Source organism: Callithrix jacchus, chromosome 20 (assembly GCF_049354715.1).
Source record: "Callithrix jacchus isolate 240 chromosome 20, calJac240_pri, whole genome shotgun sequence".
In the NCBI taxonomy this organism is placed as follows: Eukaryota; Metazoa; Chordata; class Mammalia; order Primates; family Cebidae; genus Callithrix; species Callithrix jacchus.
The window spans coordinates 37,472,380-37,492,830 of NC_133521.1; the positions used below are offsets into that span (position 1 = coordinate 37,472,380).

At 39.2% G+C, this 20,451-nt stretch overlaps 1 protein-coding gene and 1 long non-coding RNA gene across 15 annotated transcripts in view; one reads left to right on the forward strand and one right to left on the reverse strand.

The window, feature by feature from the left end:
• The window catches only part of LOC128930282 (uncharacterized), a 968,777-nt gene that overhangs the window by 318,638 nt on the left and 629,688 nt on the right, over positions 1–20,451 (reverse strand). The gene's annotated exons all lie outside the window — the stretch shown is intronic.
• Positions 8,745–18,871, forward strand: LOC118149751 (uncharacterized). Its single transcript, XR_004737429.2, has 4 exons — positions 8,745–8,886; positions 12,519–12,588; positions 12,711–12,858; positions 14,296–18,871. It is a non-coding gene; the product is annotated as an uncharacterized LOC118149751 (long non-coding RNA).

Consider the following 20,451-nt stretch of genomic DNA (forward strand, 5'->3'; position numbering starts at 1 on the left):
TATTAAATGTAAAAATAAGTGTCTTCTCCTTTTAAAAAAATTGACTATTCAAAGCAAAATAACAACTATATTGGGGGATTTACTAGATTTATACAAATAAGGTATAGTACTAAAATAGCACAACATTCAATGGGGAAACATTTTTACAATTGTTAAGGTTTTATATTATACCTGAAGCAATATAATATTTGATGGTAGGGTGTAGTATTTTATATATAGTATCCATATATAGTATTATTACACAATACATATATGCATATAGTATTTTAAATATAGGATACACCATGTATAGTATTTTATATAATCTTACACCCTATTCTTAAATATTATACCACTCCATATATATATGTATGTAGTATTATATTTCATGGATATATATTTATATATAAAGCATGTATAGACTGTAATACTATATATACATATAATACAACAATTTCTTGAAAAAAGATAAAGAGGTAGAACAATATGTCACAATAGAAATACAATGTTAAAATAATTAGTTCAACAGAAGGCAAAAAAAAAATGAAGAAAGAAAAGAAGGAATAAACATAAAACAAATAGCAAGATGACAGAGTAAAACTCAACCATATCAGTAATTACATTAAATGTAAATGGCCTAAACACTCCAATTAAACATCAAAGATTGTCACATGGTATTTAAAAAAGCAAAACTCAATGTATTAGTCAGATCTCTGCAGAGAAACAGAACCAACAGGATATAAACACACATGTGTACACATGTGTGTGTCCTGAAGCAAGGAAATTATAAAGGAAAGAGCAATCATTGATAAAGTAGAAAACCAGAAAACAAGAAAGAAAATTAATGAAACAACAGCAGGTTCTTGAAAAAAAAAAAAAACTATATAATTGGTAAATCTTTAGCCAGACTGAACACGCACACGCACACCCACCACATTAATGGCTATGTGTGTGCACATAAAAGAGAGAGCAAAGGGAAGGGGAGGCAGAGAGAGGAAGAGAAGACCCAAATTATTAATATAAAGTGTTAAAATAACAGATATTTCAAACATTAAATTGGTAAGAGAATATTATGAAGTTCATTTAAATACATTTGATAACATAGTTAAAGTAGACACATCTCTTGAAAGACACAAACAACCAGCTTCTTCAAGAAAAAATAGATAACCAAGAGAGTCCCATGTCTGCTAAAGATATTTAATTTGTAATTAAAAATACTAATTATGAATGTAAAAGAAAAATAGTTAATACACTAAACTTTTTCATAGTTAAAACTTTTCTGTTAACGAAAACTACTAAGACTAGAAGAATATACTTGTAAAACAAATACCTGATAAAGGAATCACAACCAGAACATCAAAATAAATCTTGCAACTAAACAATAAGAATAATAAAAACTCTTCAAAAAGTGAGAAGACACTTCTCCCAAAGAAGAGAGATACAAATGGCAAATATGTGCATGAAAATACACTCACATCATTAGTTACTAGGAAAACACAAATTAAAACCACCAGAAGATACAACTAAACAATCACTGAAATGGCCAAAATGTTATAAAAGTCATGTAATACCAATACTAGTGAGAATGTGGAACTATTGGAACATACATTTTTTAACGGTGAAACTGCAATTGCTTTTGCACCAACATAATACATTTAGTTTGTAACCCAGGAATCCCATTCCTAGGCATTTATCAGAGTTAAATGAAAATGTAGGTTTATGCAAAGACTAGTACTGCTTACAGACTAGTAAATCGAGTATATCTCATAGAAGCTTTATTCAGTCTGGCCCATGACTAGAAACAACTCACACAATTGTCTACTGGTGAATAGATTGTGATGTTTCCACACAACGGAATATTATTCAGCAATAAGAGGGAGCACCTTATTGATACATTCAATAGCATACTTGAATCTCCGAAGTATTATGTTAGGTGAAGGTAGTGAGACTCAAAGATGACATGCAGTAGGATCTGTTCATATGAAACTCTAGACACAACAAAATTAATGTCACGGAAAGTAAGTCAGTGTTTTTCCAGGGCAGAGATGGGAGGAGGCAATAAACTGCAAAGGGTGTGAGGGAGAGAAAGAGGACACAGGGTAGTGGAAATGCCCTTTTATAAAGGTGGTTACATGACTGTATACCTTCATCAAGACTCATCAGTTACAGCCTCAGAATTCATGAATTCCATTTTAAATATACAGATATTCTATTATTACATATATGTATTTTACCTCAATAAAGATGATTCTAAAACTACAAGTTCTGTGTCAAAGACAACTTGTATTTTTAGAATAATCTTCTTTAGATATTTATACTTTTTATATATTTCTTTTTTATATAAAGAAAAAAATTAATCCCACTACTCAATAGCATTCAATAATTACCGAAATAGACAACGTACATTTAGTGTTTCTTTTCCATCCCCAATTACACATTTTTTAGCAAAAATAACATGTTTGCACACATCAAGTACATTTGTACATATACTAACTCACGTGTACATAAAGCAACTTTATGTACTATGCTGTGACAACAATGCGGTGATAAATACCTTTGCACATAAAAGGCTTTTTTCTCTCATATTTTATAGCTTCCATTTTACTTTAACATTAACAAAAGGAATGGTCTCTGTGGGGGCTTTGAATAAAATAAACTCTGTTCTAGGAAAATATGATTCAAGATATGTGGTTGCCTGGAGCCACTGAAGTAATCAGTAATTGATTCTGGACAAACTAGAGGTTTCTCTCTCAGGTCTAGGCTCCTAAAACTGATATGAAAATGATGAGAGTTATCACCAAGGAAGTGCTTCTATATATTAGGACTATTCATAGAAATGTTTGATTAGGAGGCACAGAGAAGGTAAGTGAGTTGTGTTAGGTAACACAGCTAGTGAATGACAGAGCTGGGATCAGGAGCCATTCTGGCTTCCACTAAACAGCCTCTTAATGTTAGCCAATAAAATTTTTAAAGCAATTCCACCAAGATAACTTCCACATGGAGGCATTTTTAGAGCAAAATGAATCTCTTACTAACGTTTTCCTTCTTGTATTTTCTTTCTCTTATTGGGTACTAGGAAGCTCTTCTGTTTTCCTCAGAAGACTCTGTGGCAATGGACTGAAAAATAACAAGAGCTTAAATAATCAAAAGAAGAATGAGTTGCAGTCAACATTCTAAGAGAAACTGATCTAGCACCAGAGCCAAATAATTCCCTCCTGTGCTGGACTTCAAAAGCGTGCCACAACAGAGTGCTGACACAAATCCTCTGTGGATTTAGAGCTGACGTTTCCCTGCATCGTGACACATTGGGAGGGCAAATGGTATAAATCCTCTTGTTGGAATTGGTGCTGTGTTTTGTGTGCACACCTTAGTTCTCTGAGTCCCATCCTACAGTACACAAAACTTGTTTCAGACACCTGTTCCCCAGACAGAACTTGGAATTGCCTGCAATGTCTTGAATCGGCAGGGATGAATGAGTTCAGGGAACTCACATTTTCATAAACCTCTCCTGCTACCCTCGTCCTCTTTTTCTCCAGAGTCTCATCCACTCTCATGATTTTACATACTTACTTTCTCTCTTTCCAACTAAATATCCACCCAGAGTCCCTCTCCGATGTTCAGACCTATACACCTCTGTCTTCGCCCGACTCCTGTTAGAAGTTTATAATCATCATACGTTTTATGTAAGCCAAAAATCCTCTTAATTTTTACATTTTACCCCCGGCCTGGTTCTTTCTATCTTCCCTGTTTCCTTGGTGTCACTCCCACTAATGTGCTCATGCCAAAAACAAACAAACAAAAATGGTCATTGGACCTGATTCTTCCCTTTCCGCACGTCCAGCCAAACGTGAACTGCACTGATCAAATCTCCAACTTGGGTCTCAACCTGACTGCTCATTTCTGTCTCTACTGTCTCTATCCTCATCTTCGTCACCCTCCCCTCTTGCCTACACCTCTGCAGTAGCCAATTGATGGATGTGCCACGTCCCTTGTCATGTCTCCTATCAATCCATTCTCTCCTGGTCATTTTGAAACACAAATCTGGCCATGTCACTCCATGCCTTAAACCCACTGAGGGACTCCCATTGTTCAGAGGACAGTGAAAATCCACAGCATGGCCCACACCTGCCTTATTGGTCTGGCTTCTGACTTCCTCTGCACCCTCGTCTCACTCTCTTCTACTCGGCTACACTGACCTCTCTCTCCTCCTTTGAATGCACCAAGTTCGTCCCTTCAAGCTAACAGTCTTTCCTTGCCTCTTTACCTAGTCAATCCACATTCATCCCTTAGTTCTCAGTGAAAATGCCACTTCCAAAGAGCGATGTTATTTTGTCACTTGCTCCCTCTTCTAAAGACATGGCTCATTGCACGTCCTTGTATTAGGTTGATGCAAAAGCAAGTGAGTTTTTCGCAATTACACTTCTAATTGCAAAAACCACAATTTCTTTTGCACCAACCTAATACTTGATTGCATTCATCATAATAGCATTTACATAGTCATTGCCATACCTCTTACCAATCACCTGACTCTATCTGTAGACTGTAAGGTTCATGAGGGCAGGGTCTGCATCTTCCTTGTTTATCACTAAATCTCCAGAGCCCAACAGAGAGGCTGGCAGCACAGAATGTTTTTCTATAAATACATATGTAACCAACAAAATCAAAAAAGCCTTGCCCTACACAGAAGTAAGATGAAACAGCCCTAAGACTCATGACTGTTTCCACGTTGGCCTGGAATTGGTGCCAGGAGAGGCCACCTCCCTAAAGACGCACTCTGCCTCATCCTGACAGATATTCCCCGTGGCCAGCAGAGCATCAACTCTCCCACTCCCTGAGACTTTTCTGGGCAGAAGCATTTAGGCCCAGCCCTTGCAGAAAAACTTAGTCCAGAAAGAAAAAATAAAGAGAAACCAGAATGAGAAAGCTGCCTTTATTACAGCTAAACTGTTGGCTTAACTTCCTAAAATACCGTTGAATTTTCTTTCTGCATACAGCTGTGTTTATAGAAGGCAATATCATGTATGTAAATAAATTCAGATGCCGCTCGAGTTATTTTAAAACAATCAGTCTAACACTAATCAGCTTACTCAGAGACATAATCTTACCCTAAAAAAGTGACAAATCAGTACACAGTGTGCAGAGTAAAATACACGGAGGGTAAGTCGAATATAAATGTACAAATGTTGCCAATGTCAGATTTGAGGTTGGTCATCCCAGATGCACCAGGAAAGCAGCCTTCAACTTCTGCTTCCCTCATCTTCTCCCAGCATCCCAGAGGCATAACGTGGACAAGAGATATTATCCATGAATTCGTTCCCAGTCCTCTAGGAAGGCCACACCCTTCCCCACTGCCATGCCTATATTGTTTCCTTTGGCTGGAATGCGTGGCCGTTCAGAAAACAGCCTGTGTTTCAAGGCCCATCTCAATGTTTCTTTCTCTGTAAAGCACATTTTTCTGTCCTATGTGCTCATTGCATCTTCTATCATTACGAAAAATAACTGATGCTAATTCCTAGAAGTTAAAGAACATTGTGTATCAGACAGACCTAAGTACTCTAACTGCATATTCATTCAAAAAGGTTTTCTTCTGTGAACTCCTATTCTTATCTTTCTATTTTACAGATGCAAACAACCGAGGCAATGAGTCGCTAATAGCCTACCCAAGCTCGTATCACTAGTAAGTGACTGAGTCAGGGCTCCAGTACCTCTTCTGCCTATAGCTACTCTCATGCGTGTCAATTGCTAGGCATCAAGTTGCATATCTCACTAGATTATATCCAAGCATCTGAAGAAAAAGGTGGTTACTTTAGAGATGTGGACACTGAGATTCAGGGAAGCAATGTAATTTGCTATTCTCTTATTTCTCAAAAAAATAAGGGTTGGGGCTGAATCTAAATCCACCTCTTTTTCACATCAATGTCTGTTTTCTTTCAAGAAAAAATATGTCCAGGCATTGGTTCAATTTTCCTTTGGTTATTTATACAAATAACTTCGTCTTGAGGGCAACTGCCAGCACATCATAGTTAAGCAAGAAAGTTCTTTGTTTTTTAAAGGGTATCATGTATGATACAAAGATAATTCTCTGGTTCCTCCTGAGACATTTATAGTCTAGATGAGGACAAATTAATACTCATGAGTTAGTAAGAAAACCGTAAGTACTAAGGTTTCTGTGCTCAGTAACCCAACACAGACCTCAGAAGAGGGAGAAGTGAGGGCTGCAGGAATCTGGGCAGGCCCCTGGTGAAAGGATCACCCTGGACTGGAATCCCAGCTCTCCTTGTACCAGCTGTGTGAGCTTGGCCAAGTCTCCACACATCCTGAGCCTTTGTTCCGTGAATAAACGTCTTCTCTCTTGGCATTCTGCAGAGGAGTAAATGAGGCAAGTGGCAATGTCTGGTATGATAGTGGGTAGGCACAAAATCGATGCCAATCCCTCCTTTCTTTCCCTTTGATTACGGTTTTCACTACTGCCAAGGGTAATGAACAGACCAGGGCATTCATCATCACTCAGGTGTGTGCCCAGTATGTATCCCTCAGAAAACTCATTGCTCCCTATGGGGTAGACTCCAGGATCATCTCCTAGAAGCTCTGAAATTATTTAATTTTTATAGGGGAAGCCTGTGTGTGTGTGTGTGTGTGTGTGTGTGCGTGTGTGTGTGTGTGTGTGTTGTAATTTTGTAACATTAGAAAGTTTTCAAAAGTAACCAGCATACAGTAATCACCACTCAACCCATCCTGGGAATCTTGAGAGCATGGGCTCAAGAAGACGGGAAGCACACTTATCAAACCTAGTCTTACTATCCTTATCTATATTATTATGGCTGTTATCATTACTATTACTATTAGTATGACACTATTACCATTTCTTACTTATTTATTTTGAGACAGCTCACTCTATCACCTAGGCTGGAGTGCAGTGCCACCATCAGGGCTCACTGCAGCCTCGACCTCCCAAGCTCAAGTGTCTCCCACCTCAGCCTCCAGAGCAGCTGGTACTACAGGCACGCACCACCACGGCCGACTGAGTTTTGTATTTTTAGTAGAGGTGGAGTTTCACCATCTTGTCCAGGCTGGTCTCCAACTCCGGGACTCAAGCCATCCACCCGCTTGGCCTCCCTGAGTGCTGGGTCTACAAGCATGAGCCATTGCACCTCTCCTACTATTACAATGTCTAAAACGTCCTGTTTTGATTCCGACCCCTATGAATACTACAATGACTACCGTCATCACTCTACTAAAGCCCTCTTCTTCCTTCTTCTCTTCTTCTTTCTACTACAAGTGCCACCATTGCCACTCTTCAAAATCCGGCTTGTTCTTGTGTTGCAGTAACTGCTATCAATGCTACCTGATTACAACTCCTGTTCCTCTCACTACCTACCATTAATACTAATATGACAACTATCACCCCACCTACTCATCTTCCATCTCCTCCTACGACTACCCCCATCATCTTGGAATAACTTCTCCCCCTACTACTGTTATTACTACACCTAACACCACCATAGTATTAGAGCTACCATTATCACCACTATTACAACTACCACTACCACCACTCTGTTTTAACTCCTACTCATGCTGCTGCTACGAGGACCAGCAGCACCACCCCACCACAATTCTCCCTCTGGATACTATTACTGCTAATACTATAACGACCACCATCACCAGCCTGCAACTTCTCCTCCTCCTCTTCCATGACAATGACCACCACAACTCTACTAGTAATACAACTACTAGTATCTATTAGGGTTTTTTTTTTTAATGTTTAGTAAGAACCAAGCATTGTGTTAGACACTTTGCATGTATTTTTTGTTTGGCCATTTTGTGACGTAGATGTTTCTATCATTTTCATCTGGTGGATGAGTGAATAACGCCTTACAGAGCTGAAATGACTGTCCCAAGGCCCTGCCTGAGAACCCACACTAGTGCTCTCTGATCTCCAGGCTCGTGCTCTTTCTAAACATCCATGCTGCTTCCAGCCACCTTGGCTTGGACAATGTGTTTCTGATTTTTCTCTTTTTCCAAATTCTTGTGGAGAAAGATGGGAAGTCCACCCAATGTGGAAGGACAATGACTGGACACGGGGCTCCAGGGTAAACAGGAAGCTCACACAAAGCATCCAGCTGGCTGGGCAGCTTGTCTGCTGACCTTGGCCTCAGTCATTTATCCTCCCCACATCGCCCTGAAAGAGCATGTCCACACCTGAGCTAATCTATGCAGTGACATTCCCAGGTAGCTATTTGCTGCCACTTGGATGACCACAGACTGGATTGAAACTGACACACAGATCAAATACAGTGGATGACAAGGTGTCTTTCATTCACTTAGAATCTTTGTTGCCTGGGTCCAACCCCACCCCTCCAGCAACTGAACAGACATACTCTGTCTCTGGAAAACAATTTAAAAAGAAGTCTTTCCTGCCTATTCTTAACTCTATGGCAATTATTCTCCATATGAAGAATACAAAGGCCAAATATACTGGAGGATGCACACGTTCCCACATTCAGTTAAAAGAATCTTTTTTTTTCAGTGAAGATTTAGAAAGAATATAATTCATGCCAGAGCAGTCATGTTGAACAAGATGAAGCTTTCTTCATTCTGAAGCTCACCTTGCTTTCATGGAGAACACAGAGACAATAGCCAGTCCTCAACCACTGAGACGTCTTACCATGTGGTTCTCCCTTTAAGGAGAAAAAGGTCTCTCATCAGGGACTCGCTTTATGACATCATGACCAAGCAGAGCTAGTAATCAAAAAAGGGGTGTTGGCAGGATTTTCCACCCTTCCTTCCTCCCTCCTCTCTTTATTCCCCTCTCCTTTCTTTTCTTACTCAATCTTAACTGAAGCTGATAACTGTTAGGATATTGACCCTGTGTACCCAAGTCCAGGAACTCCTACTCTGACTCATATGGTATGAAAAGTTTATCTTTTCATTTAGAGGGGTCATTTAGAATGCAAGATTCAATGTGAGGGAACTCCGTGTGTGTGTGTCTGTGTGTGTGTGTGAGAGAGAGAGAGAGAGAGAGAGAGAGAGAGAGAGAGAGAGAGAGAGAGAGAGATATCTTTGGTCTTAAGGCTCGGTTCAAATCCTGGCCCTGTAATCAGAGGTCTTCAGTGATTTAACCTGTTTGAGCCATAGCCTCTTACTCTGCAGTATACCAAAGTTGTTGCACCTAGTGTGTAGGCTAGTGAAGAGGGTTAGAAAATATAATCCCAGATAATGTGAGAAGCAGGCTCACCTCACTGAAGCCAATGAAGCTTAAGCTTTGAGGCCTTTCCGTTGCGGAGGCTCTTTCCAAGACCCTGGAAATGTCTGTAATATTTAGAGCTCGTTTAAATTTGTAATCTTCTCATTCTCAACAAATATTTACTTTCATACCTAATTTTTGTATTATTTTTCCTGAAAAGAGTCCTCAAAACATTTAATCTTCAGGCCCCAAAAAACCTATACAATGTTTAGCTCAAGACCTGGCATCAGGACACCAATGACTAAATGTCGGATGACAGCAATTCATTTAATTTTTCTAGAACTTTTAAAGAATTTTTTTATTAATGAACCAAAATCCTCGAGACAAAAGAAAAGACTAAATGTTCTGATCATTATCAGGGTCGTTATTATTATTGTTACTAGTGATGGTGTTTGAAAGATATGATCACCACTTCTACAGGAAGCTTCAACGGGTGAGCTTTCATTTGAGATTCTGGTGTCTTGTGGCTAGACTCACAGAATTTGTTTCAAGTCCCCAAAATAGAGAAAGACAATGAGTGCATTGGTAGTGAGAGAAAGAGAAGGATTTCTAATCATCGACGTCCTGTTGGTTAGCTATTTTTCCGTAGGTCAATCTATCTGGACATTTCCATTAATAATAAGTGCCCCTTTGAGGACAGTTACCAAGGGGCCCAGTCGCACCTCACACCCACGCAGTGTATTCAGCTGTGTGTGTGTGTCTCTCCATTGTTTCTCACAATTGGAGTCTGAGAGGCTGTCATCTGGCCCACTCTCCTCTAGACTGTGGTCTCATTTTTCTGTAGAGTTGAACTCTGTAGATAACACTGGTAAAAAATGTGAATACTTCAGGGCACATTAGAACACTCTTTGTTTAAATTCACTCCCACCCCATTTCTCTGCAAGGAGCCTGGTGAGGGGGAAGGCGTGAACAAAGTGAAATGGCCAAGCTGCATATTTAAAATTCCATCAGTTCGATTTCTTTAATGCAATATGGTCATTTAAAATCTTTCCCCGTCTGATAAATACCTGCATTGCAAGTAATTGTTAAGATTGTGTCTGTTTTTATTAGAACTGATTTGTCATTATTTGACAGTCGTTTCTAATCATATTTGTCATGTGTTGGGTTTCCTTTATGAATACTGATAGCACTTGGAATAGATGTTTATGAAGCCCCATTCATTCCTTGAACAGACACAGTATGCCCACCACCCAGGATACCATTTTTCTGGTCATTCAAAAAGTGAGAAAATGAATAGCAAAAACGAGTGGGATGTTTATGTATCACAGAAACTAGAATTATGGGGAAGTGTTTGGAATTTGGAGAACAGATTTCTGTGCAGTCGATTCCATCAACTGTGTACTTAGAGAGTTTAGATATTCAGACAGTCCAAACACAATGCATTGACAAGTTTAGATTCAAAGTTGTCCGCTGTATCAGTTCAGCTTGAATTCCTAGCACTGTGGGAAACTTAGCATAGCCAAGTTGTGTCTAAAGTCATTCAGTGAATAGACATCTATCCACTTATTGGACAAATATTTAGTTATTTGCAGTATTCATTCACTCTGTGGTTATATATTCATTCAAGAAGTGCTTATGCATCCACTAATTTAGTGAATAATTATGCTTCTTAACAGATAGTTGTAAACTTTCTATTGTATAGACACGGAACATCATAGCAGCTACATTTATCCACGATGAGCCTATAAATCACAGGAAATCCTTCTCCCCATGCCACCCTCACAGAAGGACCATGTGCTTCAGCAACAATATCCTATGTGGCTTCATAGCCTCTGTGAGGTGGAAGAATATTCTGAACCATGAGTCTCTATGTTAACATATTTTTGTCTTTTAAAGAGCATGCATGGAAGGTCTTCTATTTCCAAAACTTCATACATGATGTTCAAAATAAAAAAGACAAAGAAGACATCACTTTTATAAAAGCCTTACAGCCCAGAGGCATGTCAGACACTCTGAGACTCAAACTTGAATTTGGGAGGGAAGTGGGGATTGAGATGAATGAATGAATGAATGAAACAAGATTTTGGAGCCAGACCTTTGTGCCTGATCCAAAAAGTAAGTCAGACAGACAAGACTTCTAAGAGCAAGTAGAATCTCACCAGGCGGCTCACATGGGCTGCAAACATTGAGTTCCTCAACACTGCAGGGCTTATTTATCAAAAGAAGTGAGGTAAGCATTTTTCAAATCTTGCTGTACGTACTGTGGGCTTAGTTTTGACCCATGGTGGCCCTTGCCTATCATTACTATAGGTGCTGCCTGGCTGGATATCAACCCCTGAGACTGGTAAGGGAGGATCATGTATGTCCAACACAGGATTGTCTGCAACGAGGAGGGATGGTGGGTTGGGGCATGCATTCACAAACATCAATTATAAGACTCAGACCCCTACAGACACTTTCCCTCTTGCAAAAGCTTATAATTAGGGAAGTATAATCATGAGCTTGGCATCTCTCAAAGGAGCACCTTTGCAAACTGCACATGCCCAGTAATATCTGTTAACCTGTTTGAACAAGGGATCAAGGTGCAATCTGCTCTAACTTGCTTCTTTTCAGGTGGGCAATATTAGAACCAGGTAATATATCTAAATGCTCATGACTTAACTTCTCATGCTCAGCAAGCAAGAGTGAACCATAGGGGAAAGTATGGAGGAGATGAACTCAAAGATCAAAAGCCAGATTTCCAATCTTCATTCTGCCAGTAATAACGATATAAGCCTGAGCAACTTCTTCAAGATATCTGATCCTCAGTTTCCTCATCTGTAAAGTGGCAAGAAAGTCAAATCTACCTGCTGGAGTTTTTAGGAAGTTAGTACAGGGCCCGTAATGTCCCTGGAGTGGCAACTGGCACCTAGCAGATACTCTACAAGTGACTATTATTATTAGTTATAAAACACACTATCATTTCTCAAAACAAGGACACACATTCCAAAAACCACCTTATTGCAAAATTACATGGCACCTACTATTACCCAGTCCTTGATAAATCTCTTCACGTACACTAAGGTTTCTTACACTCAAGTGAAAAAGGGACCTAGATGCTTCACTTGGAAAAGAAGCTGCTCATTAAGATAATTCAGCATTTCACAAGAACACAAAATCATTTTCCAGTTTGATTTGGAGTCTAACATCAGTTAATTTTTCTTTGTTTTTTTTCATCTGGTTGCGCTCATGTCCCCCTTTGTGTGTGTACATTTGTCCAATGCAATCTAGGAAACAATCATCTTAATTGATCTGGCGTTAACCTCTAACAGCTTAAGACATAGGCTTTTTATCTGTTTTTCAATCCTTGCTGCAGATGTCATTCCCTATAGTGCTTACATCTTTGTCATCCTCACCAAGCGGGTCCTTCTCCGGAAAGCATTTTGGTAAATAAACACTGCCGCAAACACAACAGACCATTCAGCCAAGAGGCCGCACTGGTGCAGAAAAGCCCGGTTATGGTCTCATGTTTTACCTGGTATTGTACATAATGATACATTTCATACAGGTGTCACCATTTTCAAGACCCCGGCAGAGATTGATGGCTTCCAGTAGGCTGATCCATCATCCGAGGCAGCTGGCACCCTATCGGAATTTCAGGAATCTGTTCCCAATCACATTCACTGTTGGGTGACTCAGTAACGACCCTATTTGCGGTGCGTTACTGAAAATCAATGTGCCGCATTCAAGGTCAATGTACTGTTGGAAAACTCTTTAAGCACTGATGGATGGATGGTGCTCATTCAGAATAAATGTGAGAAGAAAGTGACAGCTGAGCATCCCACAGCCGTGCCGACTTTCAAAGGCAGATTTCCTACTTTACTGGGCAGTGGGATTCCCAGAGGGATGACATCACACATATCCTCTTGTTCTCTGTTTGGGGAAGTGTGTCTGCATATGATAGTGTATCTTTCCACACACAATTAAAACATCAGTGTCTAGAACTTCTGTGGAGATGTTTACCAACCCAGTGCTTTAACAATCATTGCAAATCTATTTGAAATCTAAGTATTTGACAGAAAGAAAATCAAAGCCAAGCATTAAGTAGACTATTTCAAATGTCTGTCTTTTGGAGAAATAATTTGGAAAACAGCCAAAGATAAAGCACTCATTCAATTCAGTTTATTCCACAAACACATCTCCAAAATGTACCATTCATTGAACCCAAGGTTAATGATGCAAAGATTAAAGATCTGGAATCTTTAACCTTTACTCCAGAAGTATAAAGTCAAAGGCAAGAGATAGGTACACAACCAAATTACTAAGGGCAGTGATATATATATATATATATATCACTGTGTGCTCTTACCTTATATATATATCACTATATACCAACCTCTGACTATATATCTGTGCAGAGGTATATATATACAGATATATAGTCAGAGGCTGGTATATAGTGATATATATATAAGGTAAGAGCACACAAGAGGGAGTACTCTATTCTCTCTGGGGTCATTTACCGACTGAAATGGTTGTGATTAACACCTAGAAAAGTGGAAAAGAAAGTAAGTTGAGGTTTGCTTATTGAGTTCTAGTTTTCAGTATCTTTAAATATTTTTTGAAAAAGAGGTCCTCAAAGTGGTGAAGCAGCCTTTTAAGAGACTTTAGGATACAAAACAGATGACATTTCATCACTATAACCCTTTTTTGCTGGTGACCTGTTTACCAACCAAGCAGAGATAATGCTTGACCCAGCTTCTCAGTGTCCTCAGTGTTTTCCAGTGCAAAGTTAGAAACTTTTTCTTGGGAAAATTATAAAATGTGTATTTTATCTTCTTAGCATAAATTTTACTAAACATCTCCTCCTCCTCCTCCTCCTCCTCCTTCTTCTCATTCTTATTCTTCTTCTCTCTCTCTTTATTAGCTTCCAAAAGGAAAACATGATGCATTGCCTATGAAACACATACAAGAAAAATGTAATAGCTAATAAATAGTTCAAGTGATTTGAGGACTATTTAGAAAGGTGCATATAAACAAAGTGATGATCCCAGACATCAAGAGTAGATGCGACGCTAGACATTTCCTGGTTCTCAATAATCAGCTTTGGATCAACGTAATAACATGTTTGCATGTTTTTCTTCTCTTTGTAGGCAGTGACTGAGTCACCTGTAACGTCTAGCACCAAGAATGATACTTAGCATGTAATCACTGCTGAATAAAGAGCTGTGGATGAATGAATTAGCAAGTGAATGGGTACCTGAATTAGATGCATGGAAAAGCCATAAGGGAGGCAACTGTATTTTTCTGTTGTGTGGAAGCTGCCTGTAGCATTCATTTGCTTGGAAGTCTGTGTGTGGGGTGTAGGTGTGTGTGTGTGTGTGTGTGCATGCGCTCTAACTTTCCTTTATCCAGCTTTCCCACCTGCATCAATAATTCTATCTGGTGACATCACTTCTCTGGAAGGCTTTAACTGTCTCATCTCCTGCTTGGGATAATCATCTGAGCTGACAGTTTCACTGTTTCTACAAATTGGGGTTCCCCAGTTTCCTTTTTATTTGACAATCTGGTTATGCCTGTATTCCAAGTCATATTTATTCCAGCATCCTCTCATGCCTTCATTATTCAAGCATTTATTAGCACATATGGTGTTTCAGGAACTACGCCAGGCACTTGGAAGATCAAGTCTAAGAAATGTTTCCTTTCCTGAAGTTGCTCAGCCTGTAGAGGTCTGGAGGTAGGCAATAAAACATGTAAAGGGATAACTTTAAATAAATCATGATTAGAAATACAATGGATAAACTGAACAACACATGAGGTGGATTATATGGGTGGATAGAGCAATTTGGGATGACTTTTTACTAAATATAACATCACAGCTGAGCCTGGGTATCCAATGAGAAGGGACATTTATGATGCAGAAGAGTAATGGAGTATGTCAGACAAGAAAACCACGTTTACAGAACCAAGAAGATGGAAAAGAGGAAGACAGGCTTGAGAAATGAAGCTAGTTATGTTGGGCAAAGATTGACAGGTGGGGGAAGAAAATAAGGTGAAAAGAGTAGATCAACCCTCATGCATAAAGAGTCATATTTTCATTCACAAGATTTTAGGATTAAACTTGCAGACAATAGAAAGCCTTCAGCCATTTTAGCTTTCTCCGTTACTCTATAAGATGTGTACAAACAAATGTGCAGCAAAATGAGAACATGCCTGGTACAACTCTTAAACCAAAAATCAGGACACAGGCAGCACCCACAGCCCCCAGCATATGCCCATTTGCAGTTGAGACATGAGACAGCCACAGTTACCACGATCTTATTTTGAATAGCACAGATTAACTTTCTCAGTTCTGTACTCCATGTAAGCGGGATTATATAGTGTGTACTATGTTGATTAGATTCATAATATTGTTCTGTATAGCGGTAGGTCACTTCTTTTTCTTGCTGCTCAGTATTTGATTATGGAAATATACCACAACTTTAAAATGTATTCTAATTTCACTGTGTATTTTATGTCATTACCATTTTGGAATTATGACAAATAGTGCTGCCAGAAACATGCTATTAAGTGTCTTTTGGTGAATATATGTACACATTTTAGTAAAGTATATGTCCAAGGGTAGAGCTTCACTAAATTATACCAAATTTGTTGTCTAAGTATGGTTGTTCTCATATGTTTTGTAGTCATAGAATAGGTTTCTGGTTATTCTACATACTCAACACATGCACCATTCTTTATTCAATTAATGATCATGTTTTCCATTAGAATCTAAGTTTTGTGAGGGTTAAGATCACAGGAGCCTTTTTGTATCTTTGCATCTTTGGGGCTAGCATCATGTTTGCCACATGATGGGAGATACATGCACGCACACACACACACATCACCTCCCTAAACAAATGCACAAATGTCTGCATTCTTTTCCATGTCATATTTACTCCAGCATCTTCTACGTATTTATTATTCAAGCTCTTATTTGCACATACGATTTGTCAGGAACGATGCCGGGCGCTTGAACGATAAAGAAGCCTAAGAGGAGACGTCTTCCCTGTGGTTGCTTTCTCATCTAGAACATAGACATTTGTTCCTGGTAGATATAGATTATATTTGCTTCAGATTCTTCTGATTAGACAGAAGCAGTATCATATTCTATATTCTTAACTATTAAATCTGTTATTGAGGATGAAAATGGATAATTACAGGTGATATTACAAATTAATTTCTATGTTCTGCCAAAATACTCAGCAAATTTGGTAATTCAATCCAAAAAGTAATTAACAGAATGAGGAAGACAATTTTTAAAATTCCAATAACCCTACTGTAGCTAAGGGGCTTAGTGGGATGAAGGGTGGTTTAGAAAAAAAGATCCCATTCAGGAGACTGTTGTCCATGTCCACCTCCTTTAGAGATGTTTCTGAATTGCCTTAAATAGAGCCTATGTCTGCTTTTGAGAATTAGTGGCAGGAAAAAATGTCAGAGGAAAAACATATAAGTAATACAGCTCAGTGCTTTCACAGGATCTTATCCCAACTCCGCATTCACAATCATCAATTAAAGAGCTGGCTCTCTTTCCACTGATTAATTTCCACTTGGCCATTGTTAATAACAAGGCTGGAGAAATGTATTTACACAGGGCAAACTGGAATGAAAAACACACCAGACATGCATAAGTCATCATTTAAACAGCATCAAAAGTGAGAGGGTGGCTATATTAAGCCCAAGCCCTCTGGCTTCCTCCCTGAAGCTTGCTTGCCCATGGAGAAACCCAATCATATTATATTCATGGTAATGAATGATGATGACACAGGTACAGACTTGGAATTAAAAGCAGCTTAGTGATATATCAGTTTATGCCTTACCGTTCTTTAGATAGGATTATTTATTGCCGAGGAAAAAAATCACCCCAAAACTTGGTTGCTTAAAAAAGCAATATTCATTGATTATCTCTCAGAGTCTCTGTGGGTCAGAAATTCAGGAGTGGCTGTGCAGTTCCAGCTCAATGTATCTTCATGAAATTGAAGTTAAATGGTGGCTAGGATTGGGATCACCTGAAAGGCTTTCTGGCTTTCACATCTGAGGCCTGGGCTGCAAAGACTTGAACAGAGGGAGGCTAGAGCAGGTTGGCTCCCCAGGAATCTCTAGACTTACCCAAATTCAAGAGGAAGAAACATAGATCTCAATTGTAGATGAAGGTGTTAGCATTACATTGCAGGAAAAGCATATGGGACTACTATGATCATTTTTGGCAAATACTGTCTGCCACTAACTCATCACTGCAATGTTGGGAGCACACCTCCTATTTTCCTTGGCCATTTCCAGGCCAATGGGGAACAGCTGAATTAGGATCTGAAAAAAGATGTCTATTCACTGATGGGCCAGCTGTCTTGGGCAGCCACTCTCAGATTACTGAGTCCATATTGCCTCTTCATGCAGAATCAAAAACCTGTCCTCCTCTGGCTTTTATCTACACAAATTTGGTGCTAGCACCCTGTTATGGACTAAATGCTTATGTTCCCCAACTCATATGTTGAAACTCTAACCCGAAATGTGGTGGTATTTGGAATCAAAGACTTCGGGAGGTAAATAGGTTGAGATTAGGCTATAGGGGTGTGACTCTCATAAGGAGATTAGTGGTGCCCTGATAATAGGAAGGGAAAGAACTTGCTTTCTCCACACTCATTCACAGAGGAAAGGCCACGTAAGCACACAAGGGGACAGAATGGGGCCTTCACCACGAACAGAATCTGGGGTCACCTTGATCTCAGACTTTCCAGCCTCCAGAACTGTAAGAAATAAATAATGGGTTCACAGGTTGTTCAAACCACTCGGTCTCTGGTATTTTGTTATAACCACTAGAGCTGACTGAGACACACCTGTACCGTGCTTTATCTCTGTAAGCCTATATACATGTTGACTATATGAACCAATGGATCACTCAATTAATTAATACTATCTATATTAATTTCCTTTGGCTGTCAACAACCAAAAACCATAAACTGGGTGGCTTAAACAATAGAAACTTACTTTCTCACAGCTTTGGAGGCTGGAAGTTCAAGATCAATGTGTCTGCAGGGCTGGTTTCCACTGAGGCCACTCTCCCAGGCTTGCTGCCTCTTCACACGGTCACCCCTCTGTGCTGTGTGCTCCTGAAATCTCTCCCACTTCTTACAAGGACACAGCCACATTAGAGCCCACCCTGAGGGCCTCATTTTAACCTAATCAGTTATTAAAGGTCTTATTTCTGAATATAGTTACATTAGGATGTATTATGGGTTGAAATGTTAACATACACGTCTTTGTTTTTGAAGAAGGGCCCGATTCAGCCCATAACACAGTCTAATAAACCAAAAAGTAAGACTGCTCCTTTATTCACATGACTATCTTGAAAATGCGTGAAAACAGTTGATCAAATTGCTCCCCCTCAACTCCCTGTTCTCTAAGTTCAAATCAAGGCCCTCGGCACCACTGACCTCCCCTGAAACGAGAGCACCCACCATTTCATCCAGGACCCAGACTTGGGTAGAATAAAGCAAGGCTGTCATTCCCCTGCCTTTGAAACTCTATTTCGTATAAAGCACTTTACTAATAGTTTCCTAGTTTTGTTTCTCATTATCTTTCATGAAAACTTAATTGTCCTTAAGCATACCAGTATTTTTATAATTACATTATTTCAGATTTACAGCCATTAGGTGAATTCAATATTGTTATACCCATGTTATAGGTATAGATGCTGAGGATAAAGAATTCAGCAGAGATACAGGTCTCATGACAGTCTTTGAATATGCACCTAAAGTTGTATTATATGCAGCACTTTTCACTCTTTTAATACTTTCAATGTCTATGTGAGGAGAGTGCCAGACCTTTCCTCTGAGCAAGCAAGTGAGCTCGGAGGGGCCGGGTAATGCTTCCTTGATTGCATTTCCTTGTCTTCTCTTTGCACCTTTTAAACACAGTTATGTGCACATTTGTTAAATATATTTGGATCATAAAAATAATGCATGTCTGTTGTTCACAATTTAGAAGGTGTAAATAAGCTTAAACCTGAGAATAAAAATCACCTATTACCCCACTAACCTAAAATAATAGCTCAGATGTTCCTTTTCATCTTCTAGATACATCTCAACGCACGAGTGTGAGTGTACACACGTTTTATACATATAACATTCCTATATTACAATATTATAAAATGTTCTTCATAAACTTGATTTTTAATGGCTGCTAAATAATTCCATTGTGTACATGTAGCCCAGTTTATGCAATAATTAGCCTTCCTTTTTAAAACAACCTAAGCTCTTAATGTAATTCTCATGATTCCATTAATTGCACTTTCTTGCTAAAATACTCATTTAATTTCTTGGTTAAAAAAACAAAAACAACTAACTTCTTCAGCTTAGAATATCATCTGTTGGCCTAATGAGACTATGTCGATTCTACTCCTAAGTCATAGGATATTGTAGCTGAAGGGCTTGTGAAAATCACCAGCTCCAACTTCTTTATCACATAATGCAGAGAACTGAGTCCAAGAGAGGGGAGGGGACTTTCTAAGGCCAATAACAAAACCCAAAACTGTAATTTGAGCTTCCTGGGGTACAGATTGTAGCTACAGTCTTTATGAAATGAGATGTCTTTTTCATTTCTTTATTCATTCAACAAATATGCATTTCATGCCTGGCAGGCACCAGGCACTATATATAAAGCAAGAATGAGATAGACCTGTCCCTTGCTCCATAGAACTCCAAGAGTTGCCACATCCCTGCCTTTCACCCAGAGGTCACCCACCATTGTCTGAACATGTGGATACAGCTTCCTGCATCTCTCTAGTGAGGGCAACTCTCCATTCTCAGAAATGTGACTAGGCTGAAGTGTCCAAGAATTCACATTTCAGAAGTGACCCTCAACCAAGGATGAATGAAAGTTGGTGAATTAACACCCAAGCTTTCTTGTGTTCCCCCTTGGGCAGTGGGACGGTTCTGAGGCCTATTCCACAGTGCCTCGCAGGTTCCAGGGGGATGGAGCCTCAATGATTCCCAGAGGAACCACCCTTGTTTCGCTCACAGCACTTCTTGGGATCACTTCCTTGGATAATGAGAGAAACAAGGAAAATACAATTCCAAACTGTTCTGTCCTTTGAATATTATGGCAGCTTTGCACTAGAATATTTTTTGGGAAGAGAAAAACAAATATATACTTAAGGTAAGAAATGTTATCCACTTGACTTAGGAGCCACCTGCAATGAAATGCTTATCTCAGGTTCTGCTTCTGAGAAACCCAAACCAAGAAAAACAGATATCGATGTTTACCATGTGTAT